Below are 19,305 nucleotides of genomic sequence, written 5' to 3' on the forward strand. Positions count from 1 at the left end.
TATTGTTGTTTTATTATTTGAGTTTATTTTGTTCAGTGCTTTGATTCCTGTGAAAGTCCTATATAAATAATTATTAATATTATTAATGAATGCTTGATTTTTTTTCCAGTATATAATTTACACCCGAGTATAAATTCCAGGACTTCCTAAACTAATAAACAAAAACCCCACGACTTACACTCCGGAAAATATGGTCATCAAAATATGTTATCATGGCCTTAGTCTTGAACCAGGACAATCACAAAAGCAGACATTCCAGTTCACCTACATCAGCATCCTGAAAAGATGCATCATACAACCCCTTTAATTCTGATTTAAAAAATTCCTGGTATATGAGAGTATACAACCTTTGGCTGGGAAAAATACAGTTACTCACCTGGGGTTCTGAAATCCTAATCGCTTTCAAAGTAGTCTCCTTGGGACAGCGCACACTTCTCCCAGCAGTTCTGCCATTGTTGGAAGCATTCTGGAAGGCCTCTTTGGGAATGGTGTCCATCTGGGTTGTTACGTTCTGCATGATGTCTTCTCGCAACTCATATCAAGTCCCTTTTAGTGTCGCTTTGATCTTGGAGAAGAGCCAAAAAATCAGAGGGAGCCATGTCAGGAGAGTGGGGAGCCTGACAAATCACAGGAATTTTGTGTTTGGCCAGGAAAGCCTGAATCAGCTGAGCAGAATAGGGGGATTCATTGTCATAACGGAACTGCCAACGTATCTCCACTCACAAATCTGATCATTTGTGGCACACAGCATCGTGAAGGCAATGTAGGACCTCCCAGTAATACTCTTTACAAATATTTTGGCCTTCTTGTGCGTACTCATGAAACACACAGGAGTCAAAGAAAACAATCAACATGACTTTAACATTGCTGCACACCTGCTGTGCTTTCTTTGGCCTTGGTGATGTTGGATGTTTCCGTTGCAGTGACTGAAATTCGGTTTTCGAGTCGTACCCACAAGCGCTTGTTGCAAGGGTGGTGACCAAGCAGTTAAGTGTGCTTGTTTCTAGTGAGGAAAGTTCCCAGTTCAAACCCACCCCTGCCTGTTCTCCAATATTGAGTTGTGTTAGGAAGGGCATCCGGTGTAAAACCTGTGCCAAATCAACCTGTAGATCCACCTCAGCTCTGCTGCGGCAACCCCAAATGAAAAATAAGAGATACCAAATGGACTTACTTACCCATAAACCCATGTCTCATCACCAGTGATGACTGTGTTCAGGAAGTCTGGGTCACTGTTTGTGCATTCCAGCATGTCTTGCGATACTTCCAGACACAGTTGCTTCTGCTCCACTATTAGCAGCTTCAGCACAAATTCCACTGACACTCTCTGGATACCCAAATCATCCGTCAAAATGGAATGTACCAAACCTGTGCTTATCCCCACCTCATTTTAACATCTCCCTGTTTCAAGCAGTTGTTCCTTCATACTTCAAAATGTCAGCCATCATCCCAGTGCCCAAAAGACCCTCCATCACCACCCTTAATGATTATTGCCCTGTAGCTCTCACTTCCATAACCATGAAGTGCATTGAAAGACTAATAAAAGAGCACATCACCTCCATTTTACCTCCCACATTCGACTCCCTACAACTTCCGTAATGTCCGAACCGCTCCGCTGAGGATGCCTTATCCACTGCTGTCCACCTGTCCATGGAACACCTAGAGAGGAAAAATGCATGTGTGCAGATGCTGCTGGTTGATATCAGCTCTGCGTTTAACACCATAATCCCACAGCATCTGACTGACAAACTGGACCCACTGGAACTGAACACCCCCCTGCTAAACTGGATATTGGACTTTTTGACAAACAGGCCTCAGTTTGTGCGCAGCAGTAACAACAGCAGGTCGAACATCATCACCTTAAGCACAGGTTCTCCACATGGTGTGTGCTGAGTCCCCTCCTCTTCACCTTCATGACCTTCGACTGTTGTGCAAAGTTCAGACAAAATTACATAATCAAATATGCTGACGACACAAAGGTAGTGGGGCTCATCCAGAACGAGGACGACACACACAACAGGGAGGAGGTGACTCTTCACTGATTGGTGCAGCAGCAACAATCTGATCCTGAATGTGGAGAAAACCAAGGAGCTGGTGATCGACTTAAGGAGAAAATGCTCCCCTCCCATACATCCATTTATATCAAGGACACTGTTGTGAAGATTGTGCAACAACCAAAATTCCTGGAGGTTCATGTCTCTGACAATCTGACCTGGACTCTGCACATATCCTCTCTGATTAAAAAGGCCAACCACCATCAGCACTTTCTCAGAAGGTTAAAGATTGCCCATCTGGGCCTGGATAGAGGAACAATAGAGAGTGTACTAACCGGTAGTATCTCTCTGTGGCATGAAAGTAGCAGCCTTGTAGACAGGAAGGCACTGGAGAGGGCTGTGAGGGCTGCAGAGAAGATTATTAGGGCCAGGCTGCCAACCAATGGTGAACTGGCAGAACAGCGCTGCTTGTCCAGGGCAAGAAGGACAATCAGGTACACTTCACATCCCTTCAACAAAGTGTTTTCCCTCCTACCCTTGGGTAGATGGTACCATAACTTGAGGTGCAAAACACACAGATTCGGGAACAGCTTTTACCCAACCTCTATAAGACAGTAAAATACAAATCAATAGAAAGAACTGTGCAATATAGAATGTAGGATATAGAATACACTGCAGCATCTGGTAGTTCAATTTATTTTCATTTATATAGCACCAAATCACAACAGAGTTGCCTCAAGGCGCTTCACACAAGTAAGGTCTAACCTTACTAACCCCCAGAGCAGCAGTGGTAAGGAAAAACTACCTCTGAGGAAGAAAGGTAGTAACTTCATCCTTGTAGCATTTTCCTATGTGCAATATCCCGTGTTCTTTATTTATTTGCTTATTGTATATTGGTGATCTACCAGAATGTGCTTCACACTCCACTGATGTGCACCCATTTTTGAAGTGGTAATACCATTTACCACTCTTATTTGCATTATTCTCATGGCATCATTGCCAAAAGCTTGCTGAATGTTGTGAATGGTTTCTGCTTGGGTATTACCAAGCATTTGGCAAAATTTGATGCAATACCTTTTCCACGTTATTCCATCCATTCCATCCACTCCTCTTCCATCACTGTCTGGCTGCCACTGCTAAGGACAGAAGCAGACTGTAGCGTATCATCCAAGCAGCAGAGAAGGTGATTGACTGCAATCTGCCATCCCTGCAGGACCTGTACACCTCCAAGGGCCTGAGGCGAGCAAGGAAGATTGTAGCTGATGCCTTCCACCCAGGTCACAAACTTTTTGTCACCCTCCCCTCTGGCAGGAGGCTGAGGTCCATCAGGACCAAAACCTCAAGGCACAAAAACAGCTTCTTTCCATCCGCAGCTAGACTCATAAATGCCAGAGACCACACATTTCTCTGCCTGCCTCCCCGAAAGGTACTGTATATCTGTACTCCAATCACCTGTTTCTGCACTGTCCCATTCCATTCCATTATATTTATTCGCTTTCAATATATTTTTGTCTGACTCTTTTTACTTCTTATAAAGTGTTTTTGTTTTCCTATTGTTTATGCACCAACAACACCAGCTCAAATTCCTTGTATGTACAAACTTACTTGGCAATAAATTTGATTCTGATCCTATCATGTTACAGCAATAAGAATCCGACTGGTGCTCAGTACACGTACTCATTCTAATGCTGACTTTTCCCGCTCTGTGGGCGGGAAGACATATAGCATGCGCAATAAGGTTTCTAACGACCAAACAACAACTTGCATGTTTCATTTGTTTCTGTGGGATAAAATAAAGCCAGATACTTTTTGAATGCATTGCATAATAGAGAAAAGTATGCAAATTCCTCAAATTTCAATAATAACCTCATAGCATTGTGGTGTCAAGCAACAATCAGTCAATCAACATTTATTTATTTTACCCTATAGATCAACCAAAAGGTGACCAAAGTGCTTTTCAGAAAAATCAAGGTATAAAATTTGTGGAAATAACAAAATGTGATCATGAACTTTATGCTGTCAGGGGAAAAAAAAACTGTGTACTGACACAGTTCCCAAATGTTAATTCACGTAGCGTGTGTAGGCTTTACTCTTCCCTCACCCACAACTTACAAAGAAGTGTCAAGCCCCTGCCTCTAGCTCTGCACAGCTTCACTTCTTCCAAACCACAACAGTGACATGCTGACGGGTAGACCTGCTTACCAGATTACTGTGAAACGACACTGCGGCTGTACAGTGATAGTTTGCCATTGATACCTCATCTATGATCACTCATCTTGGTAGTGGTTCCTCTGAAGTTCAGTGCTCACACACCGCCACTGTGGTAATGTGAGTGACATTAACCCAAACTTTTTGTTTAGTTCAGTAGCACTTTGATTCATTCAACAAAAACAAAAAATGAAACTCGTTAGTGTGCAGAAATAAAAACCCATCAAGCTTAGATCAAAGATGCTGCAATCTGAATAGGTGATGAATTCACATCATGCCAAAGGTGTGTTGAGGGAACTACAAATGAATGCAGAGCGTGCACACGCGGGGTTTGAACTCGTCCACACCACTCAGACACCTCAGTGAGTCAGTGATGCTGTGCACGGTGTGGTGACTGGTGCTGGTTGAACTGACAGTGAGGGGACAAAGGATGCTGAGAAGTTTAATGTGAATGTGTGTATGTGTGGAGGGGTTTGTGGGGGGACTGACAGTCTTGATATTACTGGAAGGTGAAGCCCTGCACTTCAGCTCTGTCTGTTTCCAAACCATACAGCACAAGATGACATTTAAGTGTTCAGAACGATGCTAATTTGCTCTAAGAGGAATCGATGAGATCACACTGTCCAGTGGTTTGAGCTGAACTTCAGGTTTTACTGTTAACACAGATGCAACACTTGGCCCACACACGTGAACGAATTTATCATGGAGATGACGGTCAAATACACATGCAGCCAATTGTCAATTCAGACTTCATGCAGTTTGTAGGTGTTGCTGTCAACATGTTGAACCAGTGGGCCCTTCAAATTACAAGAAACTCAGCCTGTGGTTTAACATGTGAAAGAAGGTGAGAACTCAAAAGAGCACTTTGCAGTTTTTTAGTTCTTAGAGTGGCTTGCATATGGATACACGGCAACATTTGACAACAAAAAGTTAAAGTGATATTTTAATTCAGCTATTTGAATGGAGACCAAGCGGTAATACCACCATCACACATAGCCGGAATCACACAGAGTGGCATCAGAATGACAAATCAGCACACATCTGAAAAGTGTCAGATTTCAGTTCCAAAACGTTCTGACAGCCATGTGTGGAAGTCCACAAAGTTGGTCAAAATCAGCCGGTGGCCCCAAGTGTGATGCATATGTTCAAAACCTTCCAGGCACCGCCGAGATGGGACACCTATCCGACAGCTGTCCATGTGTAATCTGAGGACCATCTGACCGCAATTTACATATTCTGATGGCGGTAAAACAGGATCCGAAATGATTTGAGCACATACGAGGGAACCTCGAGATGGATCTGGCATGGTATGCCTGCCGGTATGACCTGCATGTGCCACATATAATAATGCCCACCCCCCGGAGCACAAAGGAACTGTTGAAATGTATGTGGCATGCTTCATCATGATAATAATAAGGAATTATTATTATTATTATTAATATATTATTATTATTGTTATTATTATTATTATCATCTACATGCGCTTTGAATACCATTGTACAGGTGTGGAAAAGATACTCTGGATGCGTTCTGACACAGCTGACCACACCTGACCATGCCTCTTTTCCTCCCGACTGCATCAGATTATGGCAATATTTGCCATGTCAGGGGTTGTTCCTGCACATTCTTGCTATGTGTGACGGGAGCTTAAGCTTTGATGGCCTCAGATGAAGCCCTACCAGAAGAAAAAGCCGCAGTTCCTTGACTGACCCTTTGAGGGTGGCTCCAAAAGTGAGCATGTTCTCATTCAACTACATGTTAAAATGTCCAATTTTGGAGTGGAAATAAACATATTTACAGCCTGGTACAAAAACAGTTTTGGTTTCCATAGATAGTAGGGTGGGGCAAGAGCATTCAGGGATTTAAAAACAAATAAATTAATCCTAAAATGTATGGGCAGCCAGTGGAGTGCGGCTACAATGGGGAAATGTGCTCATATTTATATATTGCAGTTAAAAGACGTGCAGCAGTGTTGTGTGCCATCTGGAGACAGGCGATAGAGGACGCACTAACCCCCCATACAGTGCATTACAGTAATTCAGCCAAGTAGTAGTAGTAGTAGCTATAGAAATATCATTAAAAACTCTTAAAAGGGCTGACTCAGTGCTGTGCAGGGTTTTAAAACCGGACTGGAAAACCTCAGGAATATTATGTTCTTTCAGACAGGTCATCAAGGATCAAAATCAAAGATTTATGAAAGAAAAGGCAGATTGGAGATAGGCCTGAAATTGGCAAGAACTGCAGGATCTAGCCCAGACTTTTTAATCACAGGTCAGAACTGCCTGTTTAAAATTTTCATGGACCACACCTGAGGACAGACTACTATTAATAACTGCAAGAACAGATGGTCCTACAGTGTGGGAAACCTCATTTAATAGTTAAGGAGGGACAGCATCATTTTGAGAACCTGAGGGCTTCAATTGACCAACAGTCTCCTGTAAAAATGACAGTCAAAGGCTCAAACTGGTCAAAGACAGCAGAGCAGGGGACAAGAGACTGAGGGATCATAAACAGGATGTGAGATTAGAGCCCTAATAGAAGACACCTCGTCAGTTAAAAAGTGAAGAAAATGTTCACAGACAGCAGGGGAGGTCTCCATATAGACAGTCTATGGGACATTAAGAACCGAGTTGATATACTAAACATGAGGCTTGTGACAATTTAATAAGGTAATATCAGATAAATGCTTTCTTTTACCTTTTTCACAGTTATTTGATAAAGATGCCAGCCGTCCCTGTTATGCTTGGTCGTGCATATTAATGACTCGGAGCAGGTCTGCATGGGTTTCACTCTGCACATTTACTGCAGCCATTTTCATACTGCCCCACAACTTCCGGGTATTCTGGGTAATGTAGTATATAACACACAACACCACATACCACCCTTTTAAAAAGATTTTTTTTTTTTAATCTGAACACAAGCAACACCATAACTATTTTTTCTTAACAACTCAGTTCAATCACAAAAGCTTATTCATGTCGCTGTTTAGTTTCTGTTTTTCTCAGATTTTACAAGTTTCGACCCAGTGAACTCCTTTTGCTGTCAATAGGTGCTCTGCTTGCTGTTGACGTCGATACGTCAAACATATTTCACACGGTTGCGGTGTGGCTAATGTCTTGGTTCATTCGAGGCCAATACATAACCTCGCGTGTTCTGCGTTTGCATTTTTCTTCCCCCAACTACCCTTTGTGTATCTTTTTTAGCATGTGTTTGCGCACTGAGGTTGGAATAACAAATCTGTTGCCTTTAAACACAATGCCATCAACAACTGATGGCTCTGTTTTGAATTTCCAATAGTCCTGTACTTGTAGCGGACAGTTTGTTCTGTTCTTTCACTTGACACAGGAAGTGATGACATCATCTTAAAATATGCTTATGTTAACATGGTACAAACATATGCACATTTTTCATTATCAAGTCTCTCTTGCTTGTCCACTGCTCTGGACAGAGCATCTGCAGCACCATTTACTTTCCAGGTGTGTATGTCATCTTCACATCATATTTCCGTAGCCTTATCAGCATGGGCTGTATCTTCATTGGACAATCGGCCAATGGTCTGGACATGATGCAGACTATGGGTTTGTGGTCAGTTTCCACCTCAACTACTTGTCCATATACACATTGATGGAAGCTTCTGTGTAGGCTCTCAGTTGTCCAGGTGGTTTCCATAGTAGAGAAGCTTGAATCTTCGACTGGACTGGGTTGCTTGACGCGAGGACGTTTTGCTTCAAATCGCAGAAGCTTCCTCAGCTAAAATTCTTGCTGTGGTAGTCTGACTTCTGTCTTGACTCTTGTAGAGAAGAATAAACAGAAGCCAACAAACGTTGGAGTTTTTTTTAAACCTAACCAGACCCCTCCTACCGAGAGGCCGACTGCTATAGGCTAGTGACTAAAAAATAGCTCTAATTAGCACCTATTGTGCCCTAGTTAGCACCCTCCTAAAGACAGGGCAGCTGTCCCTCCGAATGATGGGACAGAAGCCTCTCCTGATGGCTCCCTTGACAACTCTCCTGATGATGTGAATGACTCATTACCATGAACAAAAGACTGAAACTGCTTTGACCTGAGTACCCCATTGTAAACAGGGGACAAAGCGTGTCTCAGACCCCTTCCCCGGTTAAGGCTGGGTTTCAACTGTTTCACATAGAATGCTTCCTTGACACCTCTCTCTCAGGTGGAGATGAACTGCAGACTGAGGTCCATTTGCGCTCTCTCTGTGGTGCTGGTATAGCCTTTTGTGTAAAGGTTGCTTAGTCTCACCTATGTAGTGTTCATTACAGTTTTCCTGACATCTGATAGAATACACTACATTGCTCTGTTTGTAACTAGGGATCCTGTCCTTAGGGTGAACTAATTTCTGTCTCAAGGTGTTAACCGGTTTAAAGTAAACTGGGATTTTGTGCTGTCTGAAGATCCTCTGTAGTTTTTCCCCTACTCCTGATAAATAAGGGAGAGACACTCTTCTTCTTGTCTCCATCTCCTGTCTATCTGGTCTCTTTGTTTTCTGGGACTTCTGCACTTTGTCCAGGGACCATTGTGGGTACCCACATACTGTGAGGGCTTTCCATACAGTTGAGAGGTGCCTTGCTGTGGTGTGTGCACTCAGATGCCGATGGTCGGTCCCCATGTGAACATGTCTGTACATAATTATCAGCATGTTATGCAAGTGTACCCCCTCCCCCTCCCCCACATGCCACATGTGTTGTGGGGGGGGGGGGGTGACACACATGCAGGCCACATGCGTTGGGGTGTATGCAATACACACGCACGCCACATGTGTAGGAGCGGAGCCGGGGGCACAATACACATGCACACCACATGTGTTGAGGGAGGAGCTGACACACTGGCATGCCACGTGTGTTGGGGGGGGGAGTTCAGCACAGTCACACCCATGTGTGTTGCTTAGTGACACACTTGTGTTGCACTTAGACAATTTTCATAAACAGCTCAAATGTGGTCATCTGCGCTCTACTCTTGTGCCAGGAGCACGAACAGCCACGCCTTTTATAAGTGTCCAGAGAGCAGTGTTGGATGTTCATGTGTGGAACCTGGAATTGGTCCGACACCTGCCGACAGACGGGTCGAATGGGCATTTGCAGAGCACTCGCTGTCTTTTGGCTGCTGGTGTGTGCGAATGGTTGCAGTAATAGCTGTACGAGGCATTTGAGGTGGCTCCAATTTTTCACGGGTGACATGCAATTCCTCCTTTGTGCACCAGTTGGCTTCACTTGTGTTATGTGTGAAGGGGCCTTTACTGAAGACAAAACCAGGCAGAAAGACCCACAAAAAACAGTAAGTCAAGCAGGCGGCAGTAAAGACCCGGCAAAGCACCTCATGGACGAAACTCAACATTTGGTGATGTCTATGTGTAACGGACTTTGGGCAGATACTGACTGCAAAAGAACTGACATCCAACTATTATCCACAATTCATCTTTGCATTTATATTTATTTTAGGCTGTCTTTTTGCTTGAAAGCTGAGGAACTGTCTGTAAAAATGTCAATAATTTCTGAATGGTTAATGTATTTTTGTTTAAACCCTTGAACTAAAGCTGAAAGTCTATGCAAGAGCATCTTGATTGCAGTTATTGCATCATTCAACTCCACTGTAGTGGCGTACAGATGGAAGTCTGGATCAATGGTAACAGGATGCACCTGAGCTCAATTGTGAGCTTCATGGAAAAGACTGTGAATACTTATGTACATAAAAAAATTCTCAGTTTTTTTGTTTGTTTGTTTGTTTTTACCTTTTTTGACATTGTCATTATGGGGTACTGTGTATAGAATCTTGACAGGAAAAATGAATTTCATGCATTTTGGAATAAGGCTGTAACATAACAAAATGTGGAAAAAGTGAAGCGCTGTGAATACTTTCCAGACACACGGTATTAATAAATATCAGATTAGCAGCTTCTTAAAAGATGTAGATACATGATATATGTAGACAATTTTTACATTCTATAGTATATCTTTGACATACGTATCACAAACTTCAAACATGTAAGAGCTACACTTTAAAACAGCTACACTGTAAGAGCATATGTAAGAGCTACACTTTAAAAAACTAAAAGTATTTCTATTCGCTGTTCAAAATGCAATTTTTTAATATAGTTCATTTGTAACACACACACACATACATATATATATATATATATATATATATATATATATATATATATATATATATATATATATATATATATATATGTATAGAGAGAGAGAGAGAGAGGGGGGGGGGGGGGGCTTTTCAGGTGTCAAATTCCGCAAAACTTCGGAGAGGTGGCTGCGCTGCGAGATCTCAGTAACATTGAGAACTGCATTGAGACGCTCTGATCACGCTGCACTTTAACCTCTGCACTGTTGTGTGGGCCGCCCGAAGAGGAGGTACTGCTGGCCAACGCCAGAGGGTGTTTTGACTGCAGTGACTCTCTGGCGCACAAGGGATTATGGGATACATGAAAATCCGAACACCTCTGCTAGTTTACAAAATAATGCAGTTTCTCTGCTTAACATTTTGTATTTAACACATGAGCGCAACACACTTTAAGCAAAAAGTAGAAGGAAAAAAAAAACATTAAAAAAAAAAACACCTGATGAGATAGCTGGACTGCATGTATGATTCATCCAGAAAGTATTCACAGCAGTGCACATTTTTCACCTTTTTTTTATGTTACAGCCTTATTCCAAAATTGATGATTTTTTGCCCCCCCATAATGACAATGTGGAAAAATGTTTTTTGTTTTGCTTTGTTTTTTTCTATTTTTTTTGCAGGTTTATTAAAAAACAAAGGAATCATATATACATAAGTAATCACAGCCTTTGCCATGAAGCTTAGTATTGAGCTCAGGTGCATCTTGTTTTCACTGATCATCCTTGAGATGTTTCTAGAGCTTAATTGGAGTCCACCTGGGGTAAATTCAGTTGACTGGACATGATTTGGAAAGACACACACCTGTCTACATATAATGTCCCACAGTTGACAGTGCATGTCAGAGCACAAACCAAGCATGAAGTCAAAGGAATTGTCTGTAGACCTCTGGGACAGGATTGTCTTAAGACACAAATCTGGGGAAGGGTACAGAAACATTTCTTCTGCTTTGAAGGTCCCAATGACCACAGTAGCCTCCATCATCCATAAATGGGAGACATTCAGATACACCAGGAGTCTTCCCATAGCTGGCCACTCGTGTAAACTGAGTGATTAGAGGAGAAGGACCTTAGTCAGGAAGGTGACCAAGAATCCAATGGTCACTCTGTCAGAGCTCCAGCATTCCTCTGTGGAAAGAGGAGAACCTTCCAGAAGGACAACCATCTCTGCAGCAATCCACCACTCAGGCCTGTATGGTAGAGTGGCCAGACAGAAGCCACTCCTTAGTTAAAGGCACATGATAGTCCACCTAGTGTTTGTTAAAAGGCACCTGAGGGATTCTCAGACCATGAGAAAAAAAAAATTATCTGGTTTGAGGCAAAGATTGAACTCTTTGGCATGAGTGCCAGGCGTCATGTTTGGAGGAAATCAGGCACCATCCCTACAGTGAAGCATGATGGTGGCAGCATCATGCTGTGGGGTTTTTCAGTGGCAGGAACTGGGAGACTAGTCAGGATTGAGGGAAAGATGAAAGCAGCAATGTACAGAGACATCCTGGATGAAAACGCTCCAGAGCGCTCTTGACCTCAGACTGGGGCAACGGTTCATCTTTCAGCAGAACGTTTTCACAATCACCCTAAGCATACAGGCATGATATCAAAGGAGTGGCTTCAGGACAACTGTGTGAATGTCCTTGAGTGGTCCAGCCAGAACCCAGATCTGAATCCGACTGAACATCTCTGGAGAGATCTGAAAATGGCTCCTCATCCAACCTGATGGAGCTTGAGAGGTGCTGCAAAGAGGAATGGACAAAACTGCCCAAAGATACAGTAATGTTCAGAATAATAGTAGTGCTATGTGACTAAAAAGATTAATCCAGGTTTTGAGTATATTTCTTATTGTTACATGGGAAACAAGGTACCAGTAGATTCAATAGATTCTCACAAATCCAACAAGACCAAGCATTCATGATATGCACAGTCTTAAGGCTACGAAATGGGGCTATTGGTAAAAAAAAAAAATAGTAGAAAAGGTGGTGTTCACAATAATACCAACATCTGCTGTTGACGCTACAAACTCAAAACTATTATGTTCAAACTGCTTTTTTAGCAACCTGTGAATCACTAAACTAGTATTTAATTGTATAACCACAGTTTTTCATGATTTCTTCACATCTGTGAGGCATTAATTTTGTTGGTTTGGAACCAAGATTTTGCACATTTACTAGTGTGCTTGGGGTCATTGTCTTGTTGAAACACCCATTTCAAGGGCATGTCCTCTTCAGCATAAGGCAACATGACCTCTTCAAGTACTCTGACATATCCAAACTGATCCATGATACCTGGTATGCGATATATAGGTCCAACACCATAGTAGGAGAAACATGCCCATATCATGATGCTTGCACCACCATGCTTCACTGTCTTCACTGTGAACTGTGGCTTGAATTCAGAGTTTGGGGGTCGTCTCACAAACTGTCTGCGGCCCTTGGACCCAAAAAGAACAATTTTACTCTCATCAGTCCACAAAATATTCCTCCATTTCTCTTTAGGCCAGTTGACGTGTTCTTTGGCAAATTGTAACCTCTTCTGCACATGTCTTTTATTTAACAGAGGGACTTTACGGGGGATTCTTGCAAATAAAGTAGCTCCACACAGGCAGCTTCTAACTGTCACAGCACTTATGTTGTGTGGGCCGCTGAAGAGGAGGTACTGCTGGCCCACCGCCACTAGAGGGCGCCCTGCCTGGAGTGCGGGCTCCAGGCACCGGAGGGCGCTGCCGCCTTACAGGAGCAGCCAGGATGACAGCTGCCACCCATCACTGGAGACAGCTGATCCCAATTAACAAGGAGGTATATCAACAGGACGGCATCTCCACCTCATTTGCCGAGATATCGCCTTACCAAAGAGGTAACCATCTCAGCCTGCACACACGTGTGACTTTAATTGTATTCTCGTTTGATTATCTGTAGGACAGCTGACTACTAGACAACATTCGGATAAGTACTCACCTTCCTACATTGTTGTTGACGAGAGGTGGAGGTGGACTCTCCACCCTCCGTGTTGCTGGGTGCAGCCGCATCCACACCTGACTGTTTCTGTTTCTTGCCAGCAGTACCGGATCCGACGAGCGGAGGCAGTGGCCACCTGGGAATTCGGGACTTGGCGGCTCCAGTATTCCCGGGGTTCGGTGGCAGAGGAAATCGGGTTGGTTCCGGTTCGACTTGGACAGACGTCTCCTATCGTCGAGCCTGCCCACACGACACCGTTGTAATTGGACTCCATTTCAATATTGTAATCGGTTGTATTTGTTGTGCCTGTTTCACAGCAGTAAAAGCAGTGTTATTCGACTCCTCCATTGTCCGTTCATTTGCGCCCCCTGTTGTGGGTCCGTGTTCCTACACTTTCACAACAGGATATCTCGGCCAGCGTCATGGATCCCGAGGGGCGTCAACCGGCTGTTGAACGGCCAATGGAAGAACAGGACGCGCAGGCGTCTGCAGGAGGGGTAATCGGTGAGTTGCAGCGGATCCTCTCCGCTTTCACGACTCGGTTAGATTTGATGACCGAGCAGAACGTCCTCCTGAACCGCAGGGTGGAGGCTCTCGCCGCGCAGGTGGAAGCGCGCCCTCCGGGCGCCGCTGCGGCTCTCCCTCCCGTAGACCCTGTGCGTAACATTGACGTTCCACTGGTCGTTCAACGACCCCTCCCACCTTCCCCGGAAGCATACATAAGCCCCCCAGAGCCGTACGGAGGCTGTGTGGAGACGTGCGCGGATTTTCTTATGCAGTGTTCGCTCGTCTTCGCACAGCGTCCAGTCATGTACGCGACCGATGCTAGCAAGGTAGCTTATGTAATAAACCTGCTTCGCGGCGAGGCACGCGCTTGGGCTACAGCGCTCTGGGAGCAAAAGTCACGGCTCCTTCAGACATATGATGGGTTTGTGAGGGAGTTCAGAACCGTGTTCGATCACCCCAATAGAGGAGAAACCGCTTCAACCGTGCTACTGTCGATGAGACAGGGGCGTCGGCGCGCAGCTGCCTATGCAGTCGACTTCCACATCGCGGCTGCGAGGTCCGGCTGGAATAGCACTGCCCTCCGTGCCGCCTTTGTAAACGGACTGTCTTTGGTTCTTAAGGAGCACCTGGTGGCTAAGGACGAACCGCGGGATTTAGACGGGCTCATCGATCTTGTCATACGGTTGGACAACCGGTTAGAAGAACGTCGGCGGGAACGAGACGAAGGGCGTGGCCGGGCACGCGCCGTCCCTCTCCCTTCCGGATCCGACCGCGCGCCGCCTTCCCCACGCTCCACGGCCCCTGCACTCCGTGGGGCCACGGCTCCCCCTGCTGACGAAGCTAAAGACACGAGTAGGGCAACATTTAGGGCACCAGATGCACAGAGGAGGCAGGCCCACGGAGCTTGTTTTGTTTGTGGCTCGACAGAGCACCACGTAAGAGACTGCCCCGAGCGGTCAAACTCCAAACGCCCGCTCCTAGAGACTGGGCTAGGGGTGGGTCGAGACATTCACGTGGGACACACCCACATTGCTACACAACTCCCAGTCACGATCCTGTATGAGGACTCAACCCTGAAGGCCCCAGCACTGGTGGACACGGGCTCTGAGGGGAATCTGTTGGATAGCAGATGGGCTAGGGAGATAGGGCTCCCTCTGGTGGTGCTTACCTCGCCTGTACAGGTTCGGGCACTAGATGGCTCCCTTCTCCCTCCGATCACGCATAAGACACCACCTGTAACTCTGGTGGTGTCAGGGAATCACCGGGAGGTGATCGAGTTTTTTGTGACTCAGGCCACCTCCCGTGTGGTTTTAGGATTTCGCTGGATGTTGAAGCACAATCCCCGGATTGATTGGCCGTCCGGGGCAGTGGTTCAGTGGAGCGAGACCTGCCATCGGGTGTGTCTAGGTTCCTCGGTTCCTCCCGGCTCCCGAGCTAAGGAGGAGGTCAGAGTCCCGCCCAATCTGGGGCGGTGCCGGTGGAGTACCATGACCTTGTCGACGTGTTCAGCAAGGATCTGGCGCTCACTCTTCCTCCCCACCGTCCTTATGATTGTGCCATTGATTTGGTTCCGGGCAGTGAGTTCCCGTCCAGCAGGCTGTACAACCTCTCACGGCCTGAGCGCGAATCAATGGAGACCTACATCCGGGACTCGTTAGCTGCCGGGTTGATCCGGAATTCCACCTCCCCGATGGGTGCAGGTTTCTTTTTTGTGGGTAAAAAAGACGGCGGTCTTCGTCCATGCATTGATTATAGGGGGCTGAACGAGATCACGGTTCGCAATCGATACCCGTTGCCCCTGTTGGATTCAGTGTTCACGCCCCTGCATGGAGCCCAAATATTCACTAAGCTCGATCTTAGAAATGCGTATCACCTGGTTCGGATCCGGAAGGGAGACGAGTGGAAGACGGCATTTAACACCCCCTTGGGGCACTTTGAGTACCTGGTCATGCCGTTCGGTCTCACAAACGCTCCCGCGACTTTCCAAGCGTTGGTTAACGATGTCTTGCGGGATTTCCTGCACCGGTTCGTCTTCGTATATCTGGACGATATTCTCATCTTTTCTCCGGATCCTGAGACCCATGTCCTGCATGTACGTCAGGTCCTGCAGCGGTTGTTGGAGAACCGGCTGTTTGTGAAGGGCGAGAAGTGTGAGTTCCACCGCACGTCTTTGTCCTTCTTGGGGTTCATTATCTCCTCCAACTCCGTCGCTCCTGATCCGGCCAAGGTCGCGGCGGTGAGAGACTGGCCCCAACCCACAAGCCGTAGGAAGTTGCAACAGTTCCTAGGCTTTGCCAATTTCTACAGGAGGTTCATTAAGGGCTACAGTCAGGTAGTTAGCCCCCTGACAGCCCTGACCTCTCCAAAAGTCCCCTTCACCTGGTCGGATCGTTGCGATGCCGCGTTCAAGGAGTTGAAATGGCGCTTCTCGTCTGCACCTGTTCTGGTGCAGCCCGATCCTAGTCGCCAGTTAGTGGTTGAAGTGGACGCCTCGGACTCAGGGATAGGAGCCGTGCTATCCCAGAGCGGAAAGACCGATAAGGTCCTTCACCCGTGTGCCTATTTTTCCCGCAGGTTGACCCCAGCCGAACGGAACTATGACGTCGGCAATCGAGAGCTCCTTGCGGTGAAAGAGGCTCTTGAGGAATGGAGACATCTGTTGGAGGGAACGTCAGTGCCGTTCACGGTTTTCACTGACCACCGGAACCTGGAGTATATCAGGACCGCCAAGCGGCTGAATCCCAGGCAAGCCCGCTGGTCACTGTTCTTCGGCCATTTTGACTTCCGGATCACCTACCGTCCCGGGACCAAAAATCAAAGATCGGATGCCTTGTCCCGGGTACATGAAGATGAGGTCAAAACGGAGTCGTTGGATCCCCCGGATCCCATCATCCCGGAGTCCGCTATCGTGGCCGCCCTTACCTGGGACGTGGAGAAGACCGTCCGGGAAGCCCTGACACGAGACCCGGACCCCGGAACCGGACCGAAGAACAGACTCTACGTCCCACCAGAGGCTAGGGCTGCGGTCCTGGACTTCTGTCACGGTTCTAAGCTCTCCTGTCATCCTGGGGTGCGAAGAACCGTGGCAGTCGTCCGGCAGCGCTTCTGGTGGGCGTCCCTGGAGGCCAACGTCCGGGGTTACATCCAGGCCTGTACCACCTGCGCCAGGGGCAAGGCCGACCACCGCAAGACATCGGGTTTGCTACAGCCGCTGCCCGTGCCTCATCGCCCCTGGTCTCACATCGGCCTGGATTTTGTCACGGGCCTCCCGCCGTCCCAGGGAAACACCGTAATCCTCACGATAGTGGACCGATTCTCCAAGGCGGCCCACTTCGTGGCCCTCCCGAAGCTACCAACGGCCCAGGAGACAGCGGACCTCCTAGTCCACCACGTCGTCCGTCTGCATGGGATACCATCAGACATCATCTCCGATCGTGGTCCCCAGTTCTCCTCGCATGTTTGGAGGAGCTTTTGCCGGGAACTGGGGGCCACGGTCAGTCTCTCGTCCGGGTATCACCCCCAGACCAACGGACAAGCAGAACGGGCCAACCAGGAGATGGAGCAGACCCTACACTGCGTGACAGCCGCGCACCCGACGGCCTGGAGTACCCACCTGGCCTGGATCGAGTACGCCCACAACAGTCAAGTGTCGTCAGCCACCGGCCTCTCCCCTTTCGAGGTGTGCTTGGGGTATCAACCCCCGTTGTTTCCGGTGGTTGAGGGGGAGGTCGGTGTGCCCTCGGTCCAGGCCCACCTACGGAAGTGCCGTCGGGTGTGGCGTGCCGCCCGTTCTGCTTTGTTAAGGGCCCGGACGAGGGCGAAGAACCATGCAGACCGGCGGCGGGCCCCGGCCCCCACGTATCGTCCCGGGCAGGAAGTGTGGCTGTCCACCAAGGACATTCCCCTACAAGTGGACTCCCCAAAACTGCAAGAACGATACATCGGTCCGTATAAGATACTTAAGGTCATCAATCCCGCCGCAGTGAGGCTCCAGCTTCCGGCCTCACTGCGGATTCACCCAGTGTTCCATGTGTCTAGGATTAAGCCTCATCACACCTCACCCCTCTGCACTCCGGGTCCGGCGCCACCTCCTGCCCGGATCATCGACGGAGAGCCGGCTTGGACCGTGCGCCGGCTCCTCGACGTCCGACGGATGGGCCAGGGTTTTCAGTATCTGGTGGACTGGGAGGGGTACGGCCCCGAAGAACGCTCCTGGGTGAAGAAGGGCTTCATCCTGGACCCGGCCCTCCTGGCCGACTTCTACCGTCGCCACCCTGACAAGCCCGGTCGTGCGCCAGGAGGCGCCCGTTGAGGGGGGGGTCCTGTTGTGTGGGCCGCTGAAGAGGAGGTACTGCTGGCCCACCGCCACTAGAGGGCGCCCTGCCTGGAGTGCGGGCTCCAGGCACCGGAGGGCGCTGCCGCCTTACAGGAGCAGCCAGGATGACAGCTGCCACCCATCACTGGAGACAGCTGATCCCAATTAACAAGGAGGTATATCAACAGGACGGCATCTCCACCTCATTTGCCGAGATATCGCCTTACCAAAGAGGTAACCATCTCAGCCTGCACACACGTGTGACTTTAATTGTATTCTCGTTTGATTATCTGTAGGACAGCTGACTACTAGACAACATTCGGATAAGTACTCACCTTCCTACATTGTTGTTGACGAGAGGTGGAGGTGGACTCTCCACCCTCCGTGTTGCTGGGTGCAGCCGCATCCACACCTGACTGTTTCTGTTTCTTGCCAGCAGTACCGGATCCGACGAGCGGAGACAGTGGCCACCTGGGAATTCGGGACTTGGCGGCTCCAGTATTCCCGGGGTTCGGTGGCAGAGGAAATCGGGTTGGTTCCGGTTCGACTTGGACAGACGTCTCCTATCGTCGAGCCTGCCCACACGACACCGTTGTAATTGGACTCCATTTCAATATTGTAATCGGTTGTATTTGTTGTGCCTGTTTCACAGCAGTAAAAGCAGTGTTATTCGACTCCTCCATTGTCCGTTCATTTGCACCCCTGTTGTGGGTCCGTGTTCCTACACTTTCACAACAACTTACAGGTAACTCCAGACTGTCTTTGATCATCCTGGAGCTGATCAATGGGTGAGCCTTTGCCATTCTGGTTATTCTTCTATTTTTTTTTTTTTTTTTTTTTGTCCATTTTAAAGCATTGGAGATCATTGTAGATGAACAGCCTATAAGTTTTTGCACCTGCGTATATGTTTTCCCCTCTCCAATCAACTTTTTAATCAAACAACGCTGTTCTTCCGAACAATGTCTTGAACATCCCATTTTCCTACTTCAAAGAGAAAAGCATGTTCAACAGGTGCTGGCCTCATCCTTAAATAGGGGACACCTGATTCACACCTGTTTGTTACACAAAATTGTCAAACTCACTGACTGAATGCCACACTACTATTATTGTGAACACCCCCTTTTCTACTTTTTTTTTACTAATAGCCCAATTTCATAGCCTTAAGAGTGTGCATATCATGAATGCTT

This window comes from Thalassophryne amazonica, chromosome 7 (genome assembly GCF_902500255.1).
Source record: "Thalassophryne amazonica chromosome 7, fThaAma1.1, whole genome shotgun sequence".
NCBI classification, from domain to species: domain Eukaryota; kingdom Metazoa; phylum Chordata; class Actinopteri; order Batrachoidiformes; family Batrachoididae; genus Thalassophryne; species Thalassophryne amazonica.